The sequence below is a fragment of the Vespa mandarinia genome, chromosome 15 (genome assembly GCF_050613455.1).
Source record: "Vespa mandarinia isolate Hongniang chromosome 15, ASM5061345v1, whole genome shotgun sequence".
Lineage (NCBI taxonomy): Eukaryota > Metazoa > Arthropoda > Insecta > Hymenoptera > Vespidae > Vespa > Vespa mandarinia.
In genome coordinates this window covers 1,412,501-1,440,000 of record NC_140824.1, presented here as the reverse complement: position 1 = coordinate 1,440,000, position 27,500 = coordinate 1,412,501, and the positions used below count along the sequence as shown (strand labels likewise).

General features: G+C 35.6%; 1 protein-coding gene across 6 annotated transcripts in view; it reads right to left on the bottom strand.

Moving 5' to 3' along the window:
• Positions 1-27,500, bottom strand: part of fz2 (frizzled 2) — a 126,949-nt gene that overhangs the window by 40,741 nt on the left and 58,708 nt on the right. The window contains exons 1-2 of one of the 6 annotated variants that reach the window (XM_085661540.1): positions 2,078-2,146; positions 735-1,476 (exon numbers count right to left, since the gene is read on the bottom strand). The exons of 3 other annotated variants lie outside the window; for them this stretch is intronic. The gene's annotated coding sequence lies outside the window, so the exon portion shown is untranslated. Of the gene's footprint in view, positions 1-734; positions 1,477-2,077; positions 2,158-27,500 lie in introns of those variants that run through there. 2 more of the 6 variants (XM_085661541.1, XM_035872921.2) reach the window with 2 other exon arrangements.

Sequence of the window (27,500 nt, the reverse complement as noted above, 5' to 3'; positions counted from 1 at the left end):
AAGAAGGAAGTAAAGAAAGAAAGAAAGAAAGAAAGGAAGAAAGAAAGGAAGGAAGGAAGGAAGGAAGGAAGGAAGGAAGGAAGGAAGGAAGGAAGGAATAAAAGAATGAAAGAATGAAAGAACGGAAAGGCACGAGCTCGCTCGATTACTCCGCTTTATGCAGATTCCGCGAGTAAAGCGGGTAAGAGAAGCGGAGAGAGTTTTGGCCGAGTAGTGGTTGAAGCTGGAGAAAAAGAAAAGAGAAGAGAAGAAAAGAGAAGAGAAGAGAAGAGAAGAAGAAGAGGAGAGTCATTTGGCATTCGAAATGTGCAGGACCGAGAGAAGCAAGGAACATGTCGGGTCCCTCTCTCTCTCTCTGGCTTCGCGTGCATGTGTTTCTCGTTCGTTGGTCGTTCCTATGCACATTTCGAAGGAGAAAGAAAGAGAGAAAGATGGAAGAGACGTAAAGGAGAGAGAAAAAGAGAGAGAGAGATAGAGACTGGCCACAAGATATATGCTACATGCTCGTGGATGCTCGTTTGCAGTGCGCCGAGAGGGACTGGAAAGAGAACCGCGCCGTTGAAGAGAGTAGAGAGATAGAAAGAAAGAGAGAGAGAAAGAAAGAGTGAAAGAGAGAGAGAGAGAGAAGCGACCGCGTTTACTGGTAGTAGGAGAAAGAAAGAGAAAGAAAGAGAAAGAGGAGAGACCGGCTATCGGTGCACCCTCTCCTCCTCGAAAACAAAGCCGGATCTCACCTTGATTTATCGCGGAGAGTAGGTACTGCCTCTCGTGTTGTATGTGGCTCTCTCTCTCTCTCTCTTTCTCTTTCTCTGTCTAACTTTTAAGCGTGTGTAGTACGTTGTATATTATATATATATGTATATATATATATATATATATAAAGTTCTTCTTTCTCTCCCGTGGTTTGGTTGGTAGGCTGGTTCTTCTAACAGACACATACACACACACACACACTGGCCGTTGATATTATTCTAACTTTCATAAGGAGAATTAGAAAATTAATCCATTATTGTTCCTTGATATTTTCTTCCTCAACTATACGATACAATTCATTATCGATCACGATCTCGATCTCGTTTGGATCCATACGTCCATCAGCAGTATTAACAAACATCTCCGTGATATTAGATAAAAATTGACGAATTTTTTTACTATTCTTCGTGCGAATAGAATAAGAAAAAAAGAGAAAGAGAGAGATAGAGATAGAGAGAGAGAGAGAGAGAAATGTTGGTACGCGATGATATACACCGATGTAGTGATTAGGAGATAGAAGACCCTCCTTCTGGGTTTTTGATTTCTTCGCTTCCGTAATGTTGTACAGTGGCTTGTCTCAGATTCTCCCTCTTTTCTTTTTTTCCTTTTTCTCTCTTCCCTTCGACCCCTCCTTCCTATCTTCCCTTTTCTTTTCCTTTCTCTTCTTCTCTTCTCTCACTTTTTCCTTTACTTTCTCTCTCCCTCTCTTTTACTCTCGTTTCTCTACGTACGACGTTACGAACATTTGTATATACGCGTATATGTATACATATACATATATATATATATATATATATATATATATATACAAGAAGAAAAAAAGAGACACACGACGGGACGGCACTAAATCAGTTCCACCGTAAAATCCTGCTAAAGCACGCGTAAGGAACGTGAATCACCGACGTAGTATTGAGATACATAGATAGAAAAAAAAAGAGAGAGAGAAAGAGAGACAGAATATCAGGGAGAGAGAGAAAGAGAAAGAGAGAGAGAGATGTTCGATGAATCGCGCACGCGCTCCTTCCGTCCGCTTTATTTATTCCCCCTTTCGATATCACGCGTATTTCTCGACACTCTTCTTCCTTCCTTCCTTCACGCACCCACGAGAAAAATATAGATTGGTATATACATATTATATGTAATATATTCTTGTAATACGTATCCACATATATATGTATATATATGTGTGTATATAGAAATATATAGATATACGTACGTACGTAAGTACACGTATATATATATATATATATTCTTTTGGCTTTTGTTCGTTCGAAAACGATAACGCACGAAACCGACGGAGAAATATGTAACGAGAGATACGCACGTGCGAGATTCGTTGACGAAAAATCAACCTTCTCCGACGCCGGACGAACACGCACTGCCGTCCGAGAGTGGGGAGACGCGTTAGCCGGCAACGTACGACTGTGTTCGGTTCGACTCGACAGTCACCGGCAGACTTCGGCACGTAAAGTCTCCCCACTCTATCGCTTACCGTCACATCGACCCTCTCGCTCACTCTATCCTTTTCTCTTACTCTCTTTCTCTCTCTGTCTCTCTTTGTACCGTCCACGCGTTTCGTCCTCGCGTCTCGCTACGGAGTCAGGACGATGGTCCAGCGATCTATACAGGGTGTCTCTTTATTATCAATAATTTAGAGAAAATCTATTATCATCGTCAAAATTATCTATCCTTTTAAATTATTATATTTAAAAAGATTATCATATTTCCAAGGTACTTCCCTTTTTTCGTTCATTATTTCGAAAATTTTATTTCTTTTTTTTTCTTCTTCATAATAGGTTAGAAAAGAAATCTATATATATATATATATATATATATATATATATATATATGTATATGTAGATATATACGGAATCGATTTTATACGAACGATGATCCATTTGATATTATCAATGTACATGTATATTGTTAGATAGAATAATGACAAATACAATGAAATAGAAAGAAAAGAGGACTATTATTAAAATCGTTATAAACAAATGGCGTACATATGAGAGTTATCGTTGAATGTCAAAGTATGATTTTGTATTTTAATAAACAAAAAGTTTTCAACTACGAACACCCTATATTTACGGAGACGAACGTTCGCGTGTGCGCGAGGCCGCATACGTGCACACCTGTTTTTTCAATGCGTGCGTGTGCACGCGACGCGAAAGTAGACACCGTGCGCGTTACGGAAGAGAAAAAGGGAGAGACAGAGACAGAGACAGAGAGAGAGAGAGAGAGAGAGACAGGAGAGTGGCCAGTTGAAGAGGAGGATGCTGTTGGAGGCGCGGGCGCCCTGCCGCGGATAACGAGATGCCTCCAGACTCGGTGGAGGCCTCGATCGCTAATTATCGCCTTCGGGTGAAGCCCTTTTTCGGGATAAAATCGAGTGTGTCGGCGATTCATCCGTAAAATCATCGCCACGCTAAGCTTCCCGCCATATCTTGCGCCATTATGCGAAGGTAGGTTGGTAGGTAGGTATTTTAAAGTTCTCAATGTATCGAGAAAGGTAGAGGGAGGGAGGAAGGGCGAGAGAGAGAGAGAGGTAGAAAGATAGAAAGAAAGAATATTCTCCATTATCGAAGAATAACGAGGCAGGTTATACTGCAAAAACGGACCGGTAAAAGAAATTAAAGGCAATCTCGTTACGCCATATACCTATTCTCTCTCTCTCTCTCTCTCTCTTTTTCCTTTACACGAGTTTTTTTTCTTTGTTTCCTTCTTTCTTCCTTCTTTTTCTTTTACTTTTCTTTTTTTGAGAAAAATCGCCATGATTTTTAGAATCGATCGAATTAGAGGAACAAGAGAGAGAGAGAGAGAGAGAGTGAGAGAAAATGGGGGTGGCGATGATTTTTTCGTCTCTTCTTTTTCTTCTCTTTTTCTTTTCTTTTTTTTTTTTTAATTGCGTGGACGGAAAGGTCCGACGATTATCAGAGAGAGACAATCTCTCTCTCTCTCTCTTCTTCGTCGTCTTCGTCCTCGTACCGGATATAGAAAAGAAAGAGAAAGAGAGAACGACATCGTCTCGAGCAAGCTCGACTTCTACTAGGTAAGATTTTTCGATCGTTGCTTTAACGATACACCTCCTCCGGTGTAGGCCCGGTCGCGACCGGTTCTCCTCGAGTCCTTTCTCGTATCAGGATCGAGAGATCTAGCAGAGAACCATCTCCGAAGGATTTCGTATCGAGAGAGAGAGAAAGAGAGAGAGAGAGAGAGAGAGAGAGAGAGGGAGAGAGGGAGAGAGTCTGGTTAACGAAACGAAAAAAAGAGAAGAGAAGAGAACATACGATCGAGATCTACACCACGAACTCGACTCGTACTACGTTACTACTATACGACAGAAACGACAGAGAAAGAGAGAGAACGAGTAAAGGTCCTTCTCGAATTCGCATGGTGAATGACGTCACATACCAAGACTGAAAATAAGGGCCCAAATGTTTGCTACTCGTAGGGTCCCTTCGTGCATTCGAAAAAATGATACTCCCGTTCGACATAAATAACGAAGAGTAAGCCCCTCAGGTGAGATGGCGAGAAACGAGCGATAAATAACGATACGTTCGAAGACATCGCGTTGTACACCTGCAATGAAAGAGAGAAAGAGAGAGAGAGAGAGAGTGAGAGAGAAGAAAAGAGAAGAGAAGAGAGAAGAGGAGAGTGATGACCGACGAATCTTTAATACCACGTTTTTGCCCCCCTTTTAATGTCCAACTTCCTCTGCCCGCAGGCCTAATGACAACGACACCTTTTGCTTTTACGTACTGTCACGTGGAATGAGACTCATCAATGTTGTATGGACGTATGTACGTTAACTTTTACCACATAGATCGTAATCTCGTTCTATTGTCTTCCATGAAATTGTCTTCCCTTTAAAAAAAGACGAAGAAAGAAGGAGAAAAAAAAGGAGAGACCAAAAAAATGTTCCCTTTTATTACTTACATCCTGTTCGTTTCGACGTTAAAGCTCAATGATATATCACGTTTGTTATGAATTTTATATTGTTATGTTAGATCGAAATATCAATATTAATTATATATATTTAATATTTTGCATAGATGTATGTTATACGTAAAATAATATTACTATGGTTAATGATAAAAAAAGAAAAGGAAGAAATGAATTTGCATGCGTAGAATTTATGAAAGAAGAAGAAAAAGGAAACGAAAAGAAAAGAAAGACAGCAAAATGATATGTTAAAAGGAAGAAGATGGAGAAGAAAAGAAAAAGGAAAAAAACAAAAAAGAAAAAGGAAAATAAAAAAGAAACGGTAGTACCTGTTATCGGTAAAAAATTAAAGTCTTCCGATCTCTCATAAAGTGTCGGGTCCACACGTAAAATCAGCTGTCAGCGAACGTGTTAATAACTTATCGCTTCTATTATCGACACTCGCCAAAGCTTCGATACTCGGTCATTATAGAATTCTAAAAGAAGAAAAAGGAATTGATGAAAATGATGGAATATATACCTTTACGGTATTTTCGTTATCGTCGGGCAATCGATCATATAGGGGCAAACGTGTACAGAGTCGATCGATCAAAGACTATCGCGCCTACGGTGTTGAGAAAGTTGCTTGATCTGAAATGAACGTAGTGGAGGAAGGCTTTTCAATTTCTCTGATCCCAGAGTAATGATAAAATGCCGATTAATATCGAATATTAACGACACGCGAGAGAAGTGTTAAGTTAAATGCACATTAATATACGAATTACGTTGATAAACTATAACACGATTTTCTATAATGTAGATATATATATATCTTATAAGCTGTTAAATTATAATTCGAACGATGTGATATTAATATTTATAATGAGGGCAAGGAAGCTGGGGAGGGAGTTAAAAAGATCTTTGAATTTTAATTTATATTATTTTTAAAGTTGGTACGTAATATATATATATATATATATATATATATATATATATATATGTGCACATATGTATGTATGTATGTATGTTAGATTAATAGAAACTATAAGTAGAATAATTCTCTTCTTCTTATTATTATTTCTTATTCATATTTTTAACTCATCTATGGATTTCCATCTTGCAAATGCAATACCATCTTTTATCCAACAACATCTTTTATTATCAAAGAAGAAGAGAAAAAAAAAGATAAAAAGTGAAGATGAAGATGAAGATGAAGATGAAGAAGAAGAAGAAGAAGAAGAAGAAGGAAAAAGGGGAAAAGGAGAAGAATCCCTTAGGGGCTAGGATGGTTTCCCTTGACGTTTCTGGAATAGCTAAGAAATGGAGGGGTGGCCTTGTTGACTTCCCCTAGTAGTCGCTCGATTCCACCACTCGTCTCGTGGTTTCGACTAAACTACCACATTAACGTTTAGGTAGTACACGCCATGAAGTAACGACGAATGAACGAGAATTGCTTCTGATTCTGATCTCGTATCACTATAGAGAGAGAAAGAGAAAGAGAAAGAGAAAGAAAGAGAGAGAGAGAGAGAGAGAGAGAGAGAGAAAAGTAAGTAAGAAAGGAAAAAAAAAGAAGAGGAATAGAAAAAGAAGAAAGAAAAAAAAAGAAAGCAAAACTGCGAGTTGCTGATGGCTTCGGTAATTCCCCGTGTGTGATGAGTATGGTCCATTATAGTTCTTCGACCTGGCATATGGGACATTGCACTTGACAGGGAGACATTTTATTTTCTGTCCCTCTCTTTCTCTCTCTCTCTTTCTTTCTTTCTTTCTTTATCTCTTTATTTCCCTTTATCTCTATCTTTCTGTCTATTTCACGTATATACTTATGTAAGTACTTTCCTTTCAACCATATTGTTATTCACCTTCGAACGACTTTGTTTATATATTTTTTTGTTCTCTCTCTCCCTCTCTCTTCTCCTCCTATATATCCTATATATATATATATATCTTTATCTTTATTTCTGTCTGTTACGTTCGAGCTAACAATATTTTAATTCTTTGTCAGTTTATACATCTATTCGTATTATACTTGCATGTTCTTTCAAGAAATAAATTTCTTCAGGTTAGGGAAGGAGGATACGAAGGGATAATCGGTGAAATCGGAATGAAAATAAATGGAAATAAATTAGATTGAAAAAATGTTTCAGATAGAAATACTATTCTCCGTAGGTTGCATCTGTACAATGAACTTTCCGCATGAGCAAATTATTCGAGAGAAACGAAGAAAAAGAAGCTAAGAAATCGAACGAAAAAGAGAGAGAGAGAGAGAGAGAGAGAGAGAGTGAGAGAGAGAAAAAGAGAAAAGTTTTTCGAGGGATACATATCTACTATAGAAAACTTTCTTTTTCTTTTTTTCCTCTCTCTCTCTCTCTTTCTCTCTTTTTCTCTCTCTTTCCCTTTCTTAACTCGCTTTTCTAACAATTTATTCTCTCAACGATAAGTCTCGACCGTGCTAGTAGATCTCTCTCTCTCTCTCTCTTTTCTGGTTGGCTTTTATTCATTGTTACGCGTTAAAAAGTCTCTCTCTATATCTATCTCTCTCTCTCTTTTTCGACGAAGATTGAAATCGAGCGGCCACTCCCCCCCCAACCCCCCTTTTTTTCGTTGCAATCGAAACTTCGACCTATCATGGAAGAAACTTTTCTCCTCGCTAGGATAATATAAAATGGGGTATAGCTGATTTTAAGCTGAAGTGAAAAAGAAAAAGTTATGCGGTTGCCGGGCGGGAGGGGGGGAGGAGGAGGAGGAGGAGGAATAAGAAGAAGGAAGAAGAAACAAAGGACGAAAGAGACAAAAAAAAAGACAAGGAAACAAAAAAAAAAAAGAAAACAAAAAAAGAAAAAAGAAAGAAACAAAAAAAAAGACAAGGAAACAAAAAAAAATTCTTTGTCCCTTTAGTCCTGTGTGTTCGAATAATCGAAAAGTTTCTCCTTTTTTGTTCGTTGTCCTTCCTTCCATCCTTCCTCCATTCGTTCATTCCATCCGTCCTTCTTCCTTTTATAAACGCCAGGAAGAAAGGACGATGGTGCAATCATCGAAATGAAGACGTCAAAAAAAAAAAAAAAAAAACAGAAAAAGGCAAAAAGGTGAGGGTCCAGATTTTCTCTACGTCGGTGGTGATATTCAGAAAGTCCAGTTTGCTCGTTGAAAAATCCCCGTTCCCTTTCCCTTCCCTCCTTATTCCCTAAACCTCCCCCTCCCTTCGTTTTCCTTGTGCTAGGCTGTCTTCCGTGTCCCATTGTTGGGTCACGGTTGACATTCACGATGTCCAAGCAACTCCGTGAGTAAAGATACGAAAGAGGAAGAGAGAGAGAGAGAGAAAAAAAGAGAGAGAGAGATAGGGAGACAGAGAAGACGACAGGATTCTCAAGGGAGGACCTCGCTTTCACAAAAGGATCCTGCGGTACCCCTGAACTTCCTGCCATCGTAGAACCTGCTTTAGAAATCCCACCCCGAAACCAATTTATCTTGAGAAGCTGGAGCGACGCTAAACGGATTTTCCCTTCGCCCATATTAGACGCTTTTATTCGACGTGAAATTAGCTTATAGAAGAAGAAGAAGAAGAAGAAGAAGAAGAAGAACAAGAAGAAGAAGAAGAAGAAGCGGACAAGAGCGGCGCCTCCGCACTTGTCAGTTGATCGATCCTACGAGTTCCCTCGAACACTACTTCCAAAAAAAAAAAAATAGAAAAGGAAAAAAGATAAAAAATTATAGGAGAAAAAAGAAAAGGAAGAAGAAGCTCCTTGAAAGCTCGATCTTTTTTCTTTCTGTTTCATTGCATTATTCCCATTTGACGTTTCATCATTTCTATCCATTTCATCGAGTTCTACATACTTTTCCCTTTTTCTTTCTTTTTTTTTCTTTTTTTTCTTTTTTTTTTTTTTTTGATTTGTCACTTAATATATGATGTACAAAATTTTTTGAAAAGAAAAAAAGAAAGAAAAAAAGTGTCGTAAAGATTTTAAGAAAATATTGTTGACGAATTAATATAGAAATTTTTGATATTTCGTTTAATTTGAGGAATAACTTCCCTCTCTCTCTCTCTCTCTCTCTCTCTCTCTCTCTCTCTCTCTTGTTCTCTATCATGTATAAACTAGAAAAACCAATAAAAAAAGGGAGAGAAAAAAAAGGATTCTGGTCTGTAATTTATCGTATTATTATTTTTTTCTTCTTCCATTACTCAATATGCGATATATAAATACATTTTTATCAATATATTACTTTTTCAATATTTTATCCAATATATTTTTTTTCTCTTTTTACTATCTAATAATATGCAATATATAAATAGTTAAAAAAAAAAAAAAAAAAAAAAACAAAAGAAAAAAAAAGATAAAGTGATATATAATATACAAGACTCAGGAAAAAATTTTTGATCAACTAGTACAGAAATTTTCAATATTTCGTTTATTAAAAAGAATGACTACTTCTCTCTCTCTCTCTCTCTCTCTCTCTCTCTCTCTCTCTTTCTCTCCCTCTCTCTTTACCAGACAAAGAGCAGGATGACCAATAAGAACAAGAAGAAAAAAAAGAAGAAGAAAAGTAACGGTCCATAGTAACAGTCTATAATTTATCGTATTCCTTTTTTTCCTTTCTCCCCTCCCCCTCCTGCCTCTCTCTCTCTCTCTTCTTTTTTTATTTTTCTTTTTTGTAACAAGATCGTTTCTCCAAACCAAGATAAGTAAGAGCACGTGAGTGCGTCTGAGATTCTCGAAAGACAGATTACATTGGGCTTCCTGTGACCTATCACCTAAACGGGCCACAAGAGAATGGTATGCACTGTGTGTCCCGTAGTCGTATGTTCAAGTTAGTGCATAAGAGTCATGATAGTGGCGACCAGCCACGGACCGAAGAGATAACGTTTCTCATTCCCTTTACTCCCCACTCTTAATCCTTGTCCCCTTTTCCCCAATACACTCCCCCCAGGCCACTTCGTCGGCCAATACATAGATACGTCCACTAAATACGTAGCCAGTTATGGGAGCACCGTAAACCTATCCAGACTTACATAAATACAAATCTACGTGGTAATATAAACGTGTTAAAACGAACGAGAGAACGAACACAGTGAAAGAAAAAAATAAAGAAATCCAGGTGACTAGTCCGGGGTGGGGTGTGGTGGGGTGGTATGGGGGAGATTAAAGAGAAACGAAGACAGAGAGAGAGAGAGAGAGAGAGAGAGAGACAGAGATAGAAAGTTTCTTCAAGCTTTCTACAATAACGGTTCGGTTTCACCCGATCGCCCCTTTTTCGAAACGTCATTTTTTTTTTTTTATCTTTCTCCCTGATAGGTAACACATGGTAAGTACGAGATCTACTCTCGCTATTACGAGAGGTAGTTCTTTTTCTTTTTCTAAGAGAAAGAAAGAAATGAAGAAAGAAAGGACGAAAAAAAAAATGAAAAAAAAAAAGAAAAAAAAAAGTACAGAAAATGGAAAATTCAAGAGCGCAAGTCCGATAAGGAACGAAGTGCGTTTCGAAATGATTTCGTAGCTCTATTGAAATTTATTTAACGACTAAACGTCATCATCGATCTCTATGTATGTATGTATGTATGTAAGTAATGTATGTATGTACGAGGTCCTTTCGAAAAAGTGCCGCGTCGGAGCTTTATGGGTAGAGAGAGAGAGAGAGAGAGAGAGAGAAAAAAGAGAGAGAAAGGAAAAAGAGGGAAAGAGAGAGGGTGGGTGGAGGGGGAGGGAAGAGACATTGTCCCTGCGGGGGTTAACCGGTATTCGACCAGTTTTCTGCTCGACACGTTGAAAAGAAAAGAGAGAGAGAGAGAGAGAGAGATACGGACGTATTTCACTCGTCACGAGGGAGGACACCACCAGTGGTGGCCCTTCTTCTTCTTCTTCTTCTTCTTCTTCTTTTTCTTCTTCTTCCCTTCGTACGTCGTTCGTTCAAGTTTCACATCGAGGAAACTTTATTGTTCCTTTTTTTACTTTTTGACCACTCGCAAAGGAACTTTTTCTTAAAGTTCCTGAAGGTTTGCAAACACTTTGACGTTTCGTTGGTATCCAATAGAGTTGCCTCTTCTATCTTTGTAATTCGAGTATTGATGATGGAGAAGGATAGTTCATTCGAATAGAACAACTACGAGAGCCTTCATTTTCATCTTCATCCTTCCTCTTTCTTCTTCATTTCCATCTTCCTCTTCATCTTCTTTTTCATCATCTTCTTCTTCATTCTTTTTTCATTTCTTTCTTCTTTTTCTCTTTTTTTTTTTTGCTCTTTTTTTTGAACGCCGCTCGCGTGCATTATCGTCGTTGATCAGTAAATCCTTATTGACAGGTACACAGGCGTAGGAATAAATTATGAAAATAAATGGTCTTTCGTGACGATCGGACGTGTCCATCATCGTTCATCGTTTTTCTTCCAAAGAGATGTCTCGATTCTCGATCGTAACAATTTTCTTGAATCTTTTTTTCTTTCCTTTTTTTTTTCTGTTCTTTTATATTTTTTTTAATCTCTTCACTATCACCACCATCTCTGCGTGTTCGGAGTATTTTAGAGATAATATTTCTTTTTCATTATTTATTTATTTTTCTTCTCAAACGAATCATTTAAATATCGATCGAACGAAGAAAAACTTTTTCTTTCTCTTTCTCTCTCTCTCTCTCTTTCTCACACTGTCTCTTTTTCTTTATACGAATTTAATAACGTTTTCTCCCTACCTTAACAGATGAAAGATTTTTCTCGATCGAGGGAGACTCTTCTCTTTCTTTCTCTCTCTCTCTCTCTCTCTCTCTATCTCTCTCTCTTTATCTATCTATCTCTCTCTCTTTCCCTTTACTTCTTTATTTCCGTGTCTGATAGACTCGAATTCGATCGCGTTCGTCGAGCAAGCCGGCGAGTGGAGTTGTGGGTCTTGCAAAAAGGAAGAAAAAAAAGGGAGGCAAAGGGAAGCGAGTCTCTTTCTGTCGCTGTTGCACGCGAATAAAAAGATGTAAAGGAGACATCGGGGAAAGAAGGGTAGGGGGAAGAAGGAGAAGGGGAAGAAGAGGGAGGAGGTAGAAGAAGGGAGGAATATGTACCACCCATCCAGCATCGATGTACGCGACGAACGAGGCCACCACCACTACAACTTGTATTAAATACTACTACTACCACTGTTACTACTACTACTACTACTACTACTACTACTACTACTATTACTATTACTATTACTATTACTAATACTACTATCGTCAACAGTCGTTCTCTTTCATATTTCTCGATATTCGTCTCTGAGCCTATATCACGTTGGAAGTAACGCGATCGTGATTTCTATCCTGTGTGTATAAAAAGAAAAAGAGAGAGAGAGAGAGAGAGAGAAAGATCCATAACGCATTCACCATCATATTTATTTGAAACTTGGGATCCGTCTGGCGCAACTCAATGTATATATATATATATATATATATATATATATATATGTGTATGTGCGTGTGTATATGTATGTGTATATAAAAGCACGGAAGATACGTTTAGAGATACACGCGTCCACCCTGATACTACGCTGCTGTTCGAGCTTCCTACAAGCTTGGGAAGCCGAGAATACATTACATTATCTGCCTTTTGCTTCGGAGCATCTTCTTTCAATGTTTCCCCTTTCTTCTTTATTTCTTTCTTTCTTTTTCCTTTTTTTTTTTTTGCTCCTTTTTTCTTTTCTTCTCTTTCGACTTTTATCATTATATTGATCTTTTTATTGTTACCCGTAAAAGTTCGATTCCACAAAGGAACGTGAGAAATTTTCATAATTTCCCGTCATTTATCAATCTATGAAACTGTATCAAAGGGAAAACTTATTTCTTCCTTTAATACCGTCAGTTAAATACGTCAGCGTTGTAATTTTTATTTTTTATCATATACGTCATGCTCTTTGTTGTTAAGATCGGTCGCCATTACGTTCGATGTGGTCAAAATAAATAAATAAATAAATAAATAAAGAAAGAAAGAAAGAAAAAAAAAATCATCTTAACCTCTCTCTTTCTTTCTCTCTCTCTCTCTCTCTCTCTCTCTCTCTCTCTCTCTCTTTCTCTCTCTATTAATTATATGCATTGTATTATTATTTAAATATTCAAAGCAACAAATTGGTTTTCAATCATTGAAAGTTTTTTTTTATATTATGCTTTTAACAAAATCGATATTTAAAATTATATCGGGACGAGACGATATAAAATTGATTATAAATAGTTGATATAAAATTGTTAATTAAATCATTGTAATGACATGTAAATTTGTCAACGCGTATTTATATACGCCATTTGCATATTTATATTTGAATAATTTGCTTTTAATTTTCCTTTTTCATTTTTTTTTTTTTTTGTCGCCACGATATTATTTAATTATCGTCTCGATCGCCGAAGATTCAATATTTGTCAAATTTAACTTGCATAGCAATCTAATCTTTTTATTGTATAATTTCTTTCTTTCTTTCTTTTCTATTTTTTTTTTCTTTTCTTTTCTTTTTAACGCCAGAAGAAGTACGTTTGGATCAGATAGAAACTTAACTTAAAAAGAGAAAGAAAAAAATTAATTAATTCTGTAATGTAATGTAATATTCGTAATGTAAGGAATATAACGAAAAGCAAAAAATTGAAAGAAATGAAGAAATGAAGAAATGGAGAAAGAAAGAAAGAAAGAAAATAAGAAAGAATATGAGAATAATCATAGAATAAATTAATATTATCAAAGAAATTAAACGTTAAATGTATGAATCCGAGGATAAATTGAGGGAACAGTAAAGTGACATAGGCTTTACGATTGGTTTTTATGATAGAATTGCTTCGAATTGCGTGACACAAAGGGCGTACATGAAATCTCGCTTTAGATCTAGGATGCATTCTTGGCAAGTAAAGAGTTGGTTCGACGTACAGAGGAAGCACCAATCTTAGTCACACTAGCACTAACAGGATAGTAACTCGAAACCACCATAGTGGTGTAGAAGAAGAGGATGACGGAGAATCAGAAGGAGAACGAGAAGGATAAAAAGAAGGGGTAGGAAGTAAAAGGGGGTAAGAGGGTAGAGGTGAAGGAAGGAGAAGAAGAAGAAGAAGAAGATGAAGGTGAAGGTGATGGTGTTGGTGTTGGTGTTGGTGTTTGTGGTAGTGGGACAGGTAAGGAGGTGGAGATGCCAGAAGGAGATTTAATAAAACGCTATGGGGTACAGGTAGGCGCGACGCTTCTTAGCACCACAAAGCCGCCTACGGGGAGTCGGATTTCTTCGAGACCTCCTCGATAATTCCGCGAGACTCTCTTTCTCTCTCTCTCTCTCTGCCTCTCTTTCTTTCTCTCTTGTTTTTTCCTTTCTCTCTTTTTCTCTCTTCTCTCTTCTCTCTATGTTTGCTCTGTTCTCTTAACGAGAGGAGTTCGCAATACTCACGCAACATTCTTTTTTCTTTTCCTTTCTTTTCTTTTCTTTTCTGTTTTCTTTTCTTTTACCTATTCCGGCAACCCACATGTATTCCTTATGTACAGAAGTTAATGCATATACATACTTATGTTGTTTACGTAATATAATAACTTTTTTCGTTGGGTTAAACTTTTTTTTTTCCTTTTTTTTTCTTTCTTTTTTTACTGTGTTTTTCTTCTTTTCTTTCTCTTCTTTCTTTTTTTTTTTTTTTTTTTTTTTTTCTTTATATACGTGACGAGTACAAAAAGATCATCGATGAAATTATAAGAAAAATATTTTATTTGATATTGTCGATAGAATATTGATATTATGCGTAATGGAATATTATATCTTAGTTGTTACAAATGATTTTATTATTTATTTATTTTTGAATGCTCATTTGGAATAAAATCGATGACATTGAAAAATAAAAAAGAGAGAGAGAGAAAGAGAGAAAACAGATAGAATAAATATAAAGATTTATTTTAATTGGATAAGATAATTGTTTTTATATTACTCAATCCAAAAGAGCTCTATTATCGTACAAGAAATAATAAATATATATATATATATAATAATAATAAACGCGTTTCTCTATTCTTTCGCAAAAAATACAATTGTAATATTTTTCTCTTTTTCTTTTCCTTTTTTGTTTTGTTTTTTAAACGCCTATCAAAAATAACGAAAATTATTCTCTCTTTCTTCGCGAAGTAAAATTTTCAAAATTCTAAGAGCAATCTTGGATAATAATAATAATAATAATAATAATAATAATAATAATAATAATTATAATAATAATAAGTTACAATGATATCATTTGAAGAGAAGAATTTTTCTTTTCAATAAACGCGTCTTTTTATCGCACGATTCTCCTCGCATTTCACTGCCGTCAAAGTTTCTCCAAAGGAAGAGAAAGAGAGATAGAGAAAGAGAAACAGAAAGATAAAGAGAGAAAGAGAGAGAGAGAGAGAGAGAAAGAGAAAAAAAAAGAAAGAGAATGACTTTAATTCACCCCCTATTTTCATGTAAAAGAGGAGACCATTTCCTCTTCGGAGAGACACGAGAATACGCGTCGACTACTCGTTATACCGGTCTTCTACTCCGCGAGAGTCCAGTTTCAGGTTCTTCTTCTCTTTGAATAACGTCAACGAAGCTCGTCGAGTACTACTTGCGAACCGAGCTACGCCTTATTTCCTTTTCTTATATATGTATACGTAGACATATGAGAAAGAGAAGCAGAGAGACAGATACAGAAAGATAGATGGATAGATAGATAAAGAGAGAGAGAGAGAGAGAGAGAGAGACAGAAAGAATAATGATAAAATTCCATTCATCGTCTCGCATGTTCTCTTCCGCACACGCGAAAGCTTATGCTTATTTAACTCGACGACGTTTCTTCTCGCTAAATTATAACACTTGTGACACGGATACCATGAATGTTTCCTCTTATCAAATTAGATTTATCTGCTTACCAACGTTTTAATTATAACAAAAATATAATAATATGTTGTTTTAATATGTAACATTATCATAATAAGATTTCATACGATAAATGATATAATTATAAATAATATAATATAATTGATTATATATATATATATATGTGTGTGTATGTGTATATACATATATGGATATAAATAATTGATATTGAAATCATTTTCGTGCGAATAATCTCATTACTTTATTTTCAATCAATTAAATATTTAAAAGATGCAAATATAGATTATATTCATATGTATAATATAATATTATGTATCTATGCAAATATAGATGTATTTAAATCTTGTCAATATATTTTTAAAAGATACAAATACAGATATACATAATGGCAGAAAGAAGACGATGGAACAAAAGGGGAAAGAGAGAAGAAAAAAAAAATTAAGAAAAAAAAAAAAAAAAAAAAAAAAAAAAAAAAAAAAAAAGAAATAATCGATGAAAGAAACTCTATTCGAAATTGCATTAAAGAGAAAAAGCAGGAGTTTCTTCCGCGTTCGTAATTTCTCCTCTCCCTCTCTCTCTCTCTCTCTCTCTCTTTCTCTACTACTTCTGTCTCTTTCTTGTGGTGATTGTGAGTACGTTAAGGATATACGACGTTCTCGACAATAAGTGGAGTGCATACAATGATGCAGCTTGGTCGACACGATAGGAACAAAGTCCAGCGAGATAGGACACGAACCGAAGAACAGAAATGTTCCGGGGGCGAAACGATTCCTAGAGAAAGAGAGAAAGAGAAAGAGAGAGAGAGAGAGAGAGAGAGAGAGAGAGAGAGAGAAATAGAGAGAAAGAGCTACCTGCAACCTCTTAACTATTCGATCAGATAAAACGCGTTTTGTGTCGTCGAACGACTACGCATTTGTATTCAAAGCTTCTTTAGCAACAAACGTACCTACATATGTTCTATGTGTAAGATTTACAAAAAACTTTTTCTCTCATATTATTATACATATGTAAGTAAGTACATAAGTACCCCCTGCCTACATATACATCCTGAGTATTTAATACGCTATTATTTAGACAATAGGATATTTTTACTTTTGTTCAATATCTATAGTTAGATATAATGTGCGCGCGTATGTTACTACATGTGTATATGTTTCTATGATATGATATAAATGATTAAGAATAAAAAATAAAGAAAGGAATAAAAAAAAAAGAAAAAGAAAAAAGAAGTAGTAATACATTAGTCGGATTGTCATTTTGATTGTCGAATCGGGATTATCATTTTTATGGGACTACAATTTACACTTTGATAGGTCGATGTACAGAAATCGATAGCTTTACTATTATCGATTTACCTCTTGAAAAGATATACCTATATATACACATATATATATACATATATAGTATAGTATATATATGTTGTTAAAAAATATCGAAGGAATAGAGAAAGATAGAGAAAAAGGGAAGTAAAAGAAAGAGAGAGAGAGAGAGAGAAATAGTAAAGTATTGCTCGAGTTTCTACAAGAGTCCAGCCGAGAAGTAGCTTCCTCTTTCTTATTATGCAGCTACTTTTCTCAGAGAAACGAAGCGTTTGTCACACTCGTGTCCTCTATCCCGTCGTTCGAGAGATCGAGAGATCGTAAAAAGGGTGAATTTACAAAGAAACGAAGAAGAGAGAGAAAAAGAGAGAAAGAGAAAGAGAGAGAGAGAGAGAGAGAGAGAGAAAAGGAAGGAAGAAAGGTGATATCGATGTCGTTTCTGTGGGTTACCCATGTCGCGTCCATAATAAAGTCGTAACGCTCTCTGGCCCGTAAATTCGACAGAATATTACGGTACACCATCTTCGAGGTTTCTTTCTTTCTTCGTTTGCTGTAAAGCCGTGCCCCGGTGATCACGATGAAATTTACAGACGTGTCAGAATCTCTTCGTGGTGACTTCCCCAACTCTCTGACCGAACCTTCCCACCACTTTTGCCTCTTTTGCATGTCCCCAGATCCCACCGTCAACGTGTTAAACATCTTATAATATTTGCGTTTCGTTAAAAAAAAAAAAAAAAACAAAAAAAAAAAATAAAAAGAAAAGAAAGAAAAGAAAGAAAGAAAGAAAGAAAGAAAGAAAGAAATCTATTTATGGATATATTTGTTAGAGAATTTGTTAGAAAATTTTATTTGGTAAAGAAAAAATTTTTATATATATATATATATATATATATATATGATATTATATAACGATTAAAAAATATTTAATGTTAATATTACGGTATCTATGAATTAATTAAAGGAGCGAAAATGAAAAGATCATAAGAGAACTTTCCAATTACAAACATAATTAAATGTAATAAATGAGCGGATATGCTAAGTCCTCTTCGATGTCTATGACGAAATGATTATAGACAGATAGATAAAGAGAAAAAGGAATAGAAAGAGAGAGAGAGAGAGAGAGAGAGAGAGAGAGAGAGAAATAGAAACGAATTAATGCGTTTTATATCACGTATCTAGATATATTAGATCGACGTACCTTCGATGGGTTCTCTCGTACGTACATACATACATATATACATATATACATCATACATATATATATATACATACATACATTCATAAATATATACATATATAGTTCGATCAACCGATAAACTTTCTTTTCCACGTACGGAAATAAAAATCGAAACTCGTTCCGATAGATGCCCTAGAGGCGCCTTTTCCATATCCGTTCTTCGTATATGAAACGAGACGGAGATGAGAAGAAGAAGAAGAAGAAGGAGGAGGAGGAGGAGGAGGAGGAGGAGAAAAAGAAGAAGCAAAAGGAGGTGAGATGAGTTTCTTGCGGAGAACGTCAGGAAGATTCGAAAGGTAAAGTGTGATGTGCGAGATTACGCCTTCCGTTGCGTTATACTGTCGAGATAACGAGCCTTATCGATAAATAAAACGGGTAGGCTTCGATTTTCGAAGCCAACTGCAGATGGAACGTGTCTATCTCTGTCTCTCTCTCTCTCTCTCTGTCTCTTTCTCTCTCGCGCGCGCGCTCGTTTCTGTGTAGGATGTGTAGCATCACTTAAAATTTGACAAAGCCATTTTATCCACAAAATCGTTCGAGATAACAGTGACATTTCATTTCCTTTTTCTTTCTCTTTTTTTCTTGACTTTTTTGTCTCTCTTCTTTTCTTTCCTTTTGGTTTTAACAATCGACGAACGTTAAAATGTACAATATGTTTTTCGTGAAACGTGTAAAATGTCATTTATTAAATGAAAACATTTCGTTTATCGACGTACGATCGCCATCTCACATTTGGATTTCTTACTGTATAATTATTAAAATGATTAAATCGTGAAATGATATCGAACGATCCCAAAGATCCGAGTATCGTTAATAAGTTAAGAAAACGAGTTTCGTTAATATCTTAAATAATATCTCTCATTTCTACGTCTGAAAGTAATTTAAAATCGTAAACGTTCGATAACGAGATTGCGAGGGTGATTGAAAAAAAAAAAAAAAAAAAAAAGGAAAAAAAAGAAACGAAAAAAAAAGAAGAAAAAAAAAGAAAAAAAAGAAAGGAAAGAAAAAACGGAAAAACAAAAAGGAAAGAAAAAGAAATGAGAACGGCCTACAATCGTCAACAAATAATTGAGACACCCTATATTGAAAATATATCTTGGCAAGATGTAGCCAAGAAAGGAAGCTTGTTCGTCCGTTATTATTGTGCTTGTAGTTGCCGATACGTATTACTCATATTTTTAGATATGCTATAATGTATTTTATCGTTAGTCAGAGAGAGAGAGAGAGAGAGAGAGAGAGAGAGAGAGAGAGAGAGACAGAGAGAGATAGATAAATAGATGGAAGATAAGTAGGGAAAAAGATATATCGATACATACATACAACTCACGAAGAGAAAGTATCGTTTACCGGATAATACGATGGCTTTCTTTTTCTCTTTATTTTTCTCTCTCTCTCTCTCTCTCTCTCTCTCTCTTTCTCTTTTTTTTCTATCTTTAATAAGAAGGTATCAGATGATTTACGCAAGTGGTCGCTTTGAAAAAGTTTAAAGGTACGATGTCACAGATGATTTACATTACCAAGGGTTAGATTAAACCGGTGAGATAAATACTGCGCGCAGACGTACACACACACACACACACATACACACACACGCATACACACATACACGCACACAGATTACCTACATTAAATATATACACGCGTGTTAACTACCGTTAGTACACCACCAGAAGCAGTTAATAAATCTAACACCGTTCGAAAACTTGAAACTTTCTTCTCAACCTCACGATTTTCTATCTATTTACTTTCCTTGGATAAGCATACCTATATACTTCCTTTTCCTTCCAACCCCGACCTCCACCCTCCACCCCTTCCCACACTTCATCCACTCCCTCTTTCTCTCTCTCTCTTTCTCTCTCTCTCTCTCTCTCTCTCTCTCTCTTTCGCTTCTCGTTTCTCTCCTTCGTATAATTATTTAATAGGGACTTCTACCAAGGAGTTTGATAGTTTCCACGAGAAATGTTTCTACTCTCTTGTTCAACCCCTTATCTCTCTCTCTCTCTCTCTCTCTTTCTTTCTTTCTTTCTTTCTTTCTTTCTTCATCTCTCTCTTCATTTATTTCTCGTTAGTGTTACCTCGAAAAGTTTTATAGCTTCTATGTATTGGCGTATCTTATATATTTTCATCGAATAAAGAAATGAAATGGTATATTATACCATCTACCTATATCTTAAATCTCAGTGGCACGCTACTAATACATAACTTAGATAAAGCTGATAACTTTTCGATAACGAATTTACTTTTTAACGTTTGGTCAGATTGTTTCCTTGTGTAAACTTTGAAGAAAATTCTTATCTACTTCTTCTCGTTCACGGAGCAAATTCTCATTCTAATTTATAGAAAGAGAGAGAGAGAGAGAGAGAGAGAGAGAGAGAGAGAGAGAGAGAGGGGGGAAAAAAAAGAAAACAAAAGTGTAAGGGCAAATTTACAAATGATTTATTGTAGAATAAACAAATTTTACAGTCGACGTTTAATCATCGAAAATCTCTTTCTCTCTCTCTTTCTTCTTTTTCTTTTCCCAATAATCCTCCCCTTCGCCTTTCACGCCCTAGCTTCTCTTTCTTTCTTCTTGTCTCACCATCTTTTTTCTAATACGTATGTATGTATGTATATATGTATATGTATTGGAATAAAATCGGTATAAAGTCTCACAGATTTCCTATGGCTGATTCATCGTAAACGAAGTAGGGTAAAAGTGGGAAACGATCGAAGAGGAATGACACAACCCCATCTTTCTCGTGAGAGTCAGCCACCTTGTTGGAGACACTTCGAGCTTGGGTGTTCGTAGAACGAAAAGAGAAAGAGAAAGAGAGACAGAGTGAAAGACAGACCGAGAATGAGAGAGAGAGAGAGAGAGAGAGAGAGAGAAAGCTAGACTGTGCGCGCGCACTAAAGAGAGAGAGAAAGAGAAAGAAGGAGGAACAAAATCCCTCTTCGTCGTCCATGAATTATTTAAGTTCGCGCGTCACGTCGTGCCGGTGTTATTTTAATTCGTGGCATATTTTCATATTCAAATGCGAGCCACGCAGGCAGCAGTCAGACTGCTCGCTGAAGGAGAAAAAGGAGGAGGTAGAGAAGGGGGAGATAAAGAAGGAGGAGAAAGAGGAGAAAGAGGAGGAAAAGGAGTTGGGTGAAGTGGGAGGAGGAACATCCGACGTTCCGATCGACGATGAATGGACGTTTCGTTCCTCTTCGTCTGAGCTTTTCTTCTCGCTCGAGTCCTCTCGTTTACGAGAGACGTCTCGGACTACTCTTTCGAGTAGCCAAGCGGAAACGAACTTCGTGTAAACGTCGTCGTCATCGCCGTTGTCGTTGTTGTCGTCGTTGTTGTCGTAATAGTAACAGCTAGTAGTGTAGTCTTTGAGTCATTGATTGTGTCTGAGAGAGAATGTCGAATAAAAATGGCGAGGACGTGAAAAGAGGGGAAAAAAATTGTTAGCTTACATATATATATATATATATGTGTGTGTGTGTATGTGTATGCGTGTATATTTATATTTGTGTATACGTATATGTATGTATACATACATATTCTTCTGTTTCTTTTCATTCGTTTACATTCGCTTAAAATCAAAACACCAATCGTGTTACTCAGCGAGTGTTTTATCGTTCACGAATTTGATGCCTTTGAAAAAATGATTATTACGAGAGAAAGAAATAGAGAAAGGGTAAAAGAGAGAGAGAGAGAGAGAGAGAGAGAGAAATGAGTATCGCCTACACAGCGCCGATTACTTTTCTCGCCCACGTCACCTCGTTTCTTTTTTCGATCGTCATCGACTGCTACTTTTTATTCTCTCTTTCTCATTCTTTTTAGATATCTTTAGAAGTCTCTTGACATCTCTAATACTATTTATGTAATTATGAATTTATTAGAGTTGTCTTTGGAAAGAATTATTTCTAAAATATGAAACACAACTGTCACCGTATATATATCCCTCTATCTTTCAATGTTATTCAATTATTTACGTCATTTAAATATTTCTTTTTAGTCGACGATATTTATATTTTTTTTTTTTTTGATTATTCGAAAAAAAGAAAATCTAATAATCTCGATCACGTATAATTATCATTATCCCGTTAAACGTCAATATATCAAGATTATTCTTATGGGATCGTATTGAAAAAAAAAAAAAAAAAAAGGAAAAGAAAATATAAAAGAGTGGAGAAAAAAAAAAAAGAAATATTTCTTTCTTTCTTTTTTTTTTTCTTCTTCTTTATATTTATCATATATTATTTGTAATATGTGATTTTATTGAAACGCAATAGATGGTAGTAAGGTAAATTTGATGAAATAAAGTATTCGACTGTACCTCTCGACCCTTTTTCGATTTTTCAACTTACAAGCTCTACGGTCGACGTTCTACTATTCCTTTATTTCACGAGAGCTCGTTTGAAATTCAATTTCTCCTTTCGAGTTCTTCCTACGTAAAGGTAGTTACGTAGTAGTATATGTATAATCGTTGAGTATATCCACCGTATGGCCTACTTGAGCAATATATGCGTCGTATTCCCTTTTAGTTTCTTCTTGTCCTTACGACGATAACGACGCGTACCAGGCGTTTCCAAATGAAAAAGAAAAAAAAAAAAATGAAGAGAAGAAAAAAAAAAAGAAAAAGAAAAGAAAAAAGGAGAAAAAAAGAAAAGAAGGGATTGACGATGAATAATATCGATCCTTTTCTTCTCGTTAACCGATCGATCTTGCAGATGTTTCGTTCGTTCGTACACAGTATGCCAGAACACGCGGAATCTATTTTTGGACGAATTACTCCTGGTCTTTTCCGGACTTGAGTGCTTCCAAGATACCACTATTGCATGCTAACATTGAATGATCAATTCTAACGCGTAAATTAAATTATACGATTTTTTTTTTCTTTTTAACATTAAATGTATCCCCTTGTTTAACTACTTGATATATATATATATATATATATATAAATATATATATCGAGGGATTATATCACGATTGATGTAATTATTTCGATAAGTGTATCGAAAATTAATTGATGATCGATGATCGATGATCTAACGATTAAAAAGAATATTCTTTGTGACAAAAAAAAAAGAAAAAAAAAAAAACTAAAAAAATGTCGACGATGTTATCTACAGTTTGAAAAGCTTAAAAAGATTCTAAATAAGTTTCTTAAAGAAATTTCTTACATCGAATTAGATTTTATCCGACCATCATTCTCGATAGAAGGAAATAGAGAAAGACGAAGAAAGTGGAAACCACTTCGTAAATAAGGCAGAATGTATACATGTACATACACGTATTGTGTGTGTGTCTTTGTGTGTGCGTGTGTATTCGTGTATATGCGTTTGGATCGATTAAATATCATGAAGAGAAATTCGAGATACGGAATAAAATGTTACGCGACACCGTACCCGCGTTGTCGTACGCGTCAAGAGCCAAACGATCGTTTTTTCCTTTTTTTTTTTTTTTCTTTTTTTTTAATTTCTCCCTTCTCCTCCTACCCTTAACACAACTACTCTGCCTTTTCACTGTTGGTAGCTACGGACGTGTCACGTCCGAAAAAAGATCACGTTCGAAGCGGAAATTTGAGAACCGTGCGGCTCTGCTCGCCCTGCAGAAATCCTTCTTCAACTTTTACGGATCTTTTTCGTTCTTTCCCATTCTTACAATTTGCTTCCTCACTTCTACACACACACACACACACACGCACACACACACACGCACAAACAATATTCACGAAACCTTTCTTCTCTTTTTATCACCTGCATTAACGAAGGCACTCCTACCCTTTCTCTCTCTTTCTCTTTCGTACTCTTTCTCTTTCTCTCTCTTTTTTTCTTTTTTAGCAGATTGCTAAAACGAAAAGGAGAAAAAAATCGTGAGAAATGTTGATTGAGTTAAAGAAAGAAAAGAAAAGAAAAAAAAGAAATAACGAAAGAAAAAAAAAAGAGAGAAGAGGAAAAGACAAAAAGAAGTAAATAATTAAATCTGACCAAGGACTAAAAAAAAAAAAAAAATTCGAGTGAACAACAATCAACGCAGTACAAGTTAAAAGTATCCACAGGTAGGACACAAAGACAGAACGCTCACAGACACGCACAGAGAAAAAGAGAGAGAGAGAGAGAGAGAGAGAGAGAGAGAGAGAGAGAGAGAGAAAGTACCATTGGAATTAAGTCTGACTCGTCGCACTTGGAATCCTATTTGTTGGATTAACGAAGTCATTCGTTATCCTCTGAATTCCCTCTCCGTCACAATGCTTTCTCTATATATCTCTACCTCTATCTTTACTTATATATATATCTATCTATCTATCTATCTATCTATCTATCTATCTATCTATCTTTCTTTTTCCATGAATGCTTTATCCATGGGTCGAGTATAGAAACGTGGAATCAATTATCGACGTTCTCTATCCACGTGTAGGAGCTAGTTGGACGATCGAGTTCAAACGTTTGAAGAGGATTAAGAGTGATAGAGATAGAAATATGAGAGAGAAAGAGAGAGATAGAGAAAAAGAGAGAGAAAAAAAGGAAAGAAAAGGGAGAATGGTTGGATCCGACTAAAATCCCAGCGGGATGCAACGCGATGTCCTGGATCGCTTGGGAGTGTCCAAGGAACGAAGGATCCTTGCCAAGCATGACCTTCAACTCTCGCCTTGCTTTGACTTGCAAGAAGAAGAGCAAACACAAAGGAGATGAAACCAGAAAAAAGAGAGAGAGAGAGAGAGAGAGAGGGAAGAGAGAAAGGAAGATGGTGTTTGTACTGGTAAAGAAAAAAAAATAGAATGAACGAAGAGATGAGAGAGAAGAGGTGGAGGAGGATGAGGATGAGGATGAAGATGAGGATGAGGAGGAGGAGAGTCCTGTAAGCATGTTTTCCTCTACGCCACACGCTGAGTGACTTATGACGACCGATACTACAGAGGTTCTCATCTATAACACTATCTTGTTTATTTCTCCATATTTATATTTCTTTCTTTCTTTCTTTCTTTTTTTCTTTCTTTCTTTCTTTCTTTCTTTCTTTCTTTCTTTCTTTCTTTCTTTCTTTCTTTCTTTCTTTCTTTCTTTCTTCTTTTCCCTCTCAATGTTTATATATATATATATAGATTTTTTTTTCTTCTTTTTCTTTATATTATTAATAAAACTTGTATTTACTAATCGTTCGGCGTCGAGCATTCGTTTATATTAATCATACGTATCGTTTCAATTATTCTAACGATCCTTGTCTCGTTCCTTCGAGAAATGGTAATAAAGTGAAATCGAAGGAGATATCGTATCGAGATTCTTTTTCGCGATACCACTTGAAAAGGATCGTATATATATATATATATGTGTGTGTGTGTGTGTGTATGTGAGAGAGAGAGAGTGAGAGCGTTTATGTATACGTGTACGCGCGTTTATATATGTAAAAAGAAAAAAGTACATATATATATATATATATATATATATATATAGAGAGAGAGAGAGAGAGAGAGAGAGAGAGATAAAAGAAAATAAGTGGTCCTTCGAAGGAGGCATTTTTCGCAGGTTATTTACTGCGTTCCCGAGATACGGCAAGGCATTAAGGAAACTCTACACCGTTGTTTTAGGAAGAACCGTGGATGACTTTCGTTCAACTTGTTCGAGTATCGCCGAGTCACAAATTTCAGTTTTTAAGGGCACCTTTACCTGGGACGATTTTTTTTTTTTTAGAACGACGAGTAAAGAAGAAGAAGAGCATCGACGTCGATAGTCCCAATTTCGATGTTCCTTCTCGTGTTAGTTGAGACAGGACACGATGTCCCGTCAAACTCTTATCCCATGGGGAAGGGTAAGCCATCCCGAAATTCCCAAGACTCTCAGATGGGCTACGTCTCATTCCGTTTCTTCTTGCGAGGGGTTACACTACGACGGGAAGGAACAGAGAGAGAGAGAGAGAGAGAGAGAGGAAGAAAATAAAATAGAAAAAAAAGAAAAGAAAAAAGGGTCGAGTATTAACTGTCAGAAAGGAAGAAAGAAAGAGAAAGAGAAAGAGAAACAGAGAGAGAGAGAGAGAAGATTGATTTTTATTACGTCCTGTGGAATGTCCAATGATTGTCCGAAATGCGAGATTATAAATCTTTTACTAAACAAAATTGTTTCTCGTTCTTACTCGACTACTTTCTTCTTTTTCGATTTCTTTTCTTTTTTTCCTAATAAATTACTTCATCACAAATTTATCAAAGCATTTCTATATAATAACATATATGCATAAAATTTTCGGTCTAAGAAAGTATAAACATGTGTGTCTATGTGTACGTATATATATATATATATATATATTTATATGTTTTAATTATATACATAGATATCTTGACGTTTTAATTAAATAGATGTTTTAATTATATCATTAAAAAATCCAACCGAAGAGTTCAAAGATCATTAGATGGGATAAATCAGACGTACATATTGTACGTATTTACATACATACACATACATATATATATATACATATGTATATATGTATGTAGATACGTATGTATGTGTTTGTTATGTTCGTTCGAAGAATAGATAGATGTTACGTAAATTTGAAAACTTTTTTCGGCAAGTATTACGTTTCCATGTGATAATTTACGTTTGGTAGGGCGTGTCTGAGTTGGTTCGATTTGCTTTCGTTTGGTTTGATCTCGTACGCGAATCGAACTTCGAGTAATCACCATACCAAACGATGGATAGCCTCGGCAAGTGAATTCGCTCGTGAGCGTGAACGTGAATAATGTGATTGGGCGTGACCGTATCCTTTCTTCGAATTAAACGAGACTCATAATTCTTTCGTATGATTAATAATAAATATTCTCGATAGATGAGTCTATAAGATTCCATATATACATATATATATATATATATATATATATATATATATATATATATATATATGTGTTTGTACGTATATGTAAAAGAGAGAGAGAGAGAGAGAGAGAAATAAAAAGAATGAAGGAAATAACATCTGTTGCTTGGCAAAAAATTTAACAAGCATGTGTAACGAAAGAAAATTAATTATAGATAATAACAGTGTAATTAATGAGATACAAACTGTATAAACGAAATACAATGTACTTGCGCGTATACGTACGTATACGCATGGATCGTATACGATAACAGCTGAGTACGGTATCGGTGTTAGTTTATTAGTAGTAATATTTTACTAAAAAAACAAAAAAAATAAAAGAAAAAAAAACAAAAAATTAAAAAAAAAGAAAAAAAAGAGTATGAAAGAACTTTTCTTTTTTTTTTTTTTTCTTTATTTTTTTTAATTATAATATTTAAAATGATAAGTATAGTAATAAATAGAGGAAATATTTTTCGACGTGGAGGCATTTTCCCTTCTTAAGTACTTACTTGATCTCGTTAATTTATAATTAGATGAGACTGCAGTACGATGATAATTAAGAAATCTCTTAGGTGCATAACGAGAAAGAGAGAGTGTGAGAGAGAGAGAGAGAGAGAGAGAGAGAAAGAGAGAGAA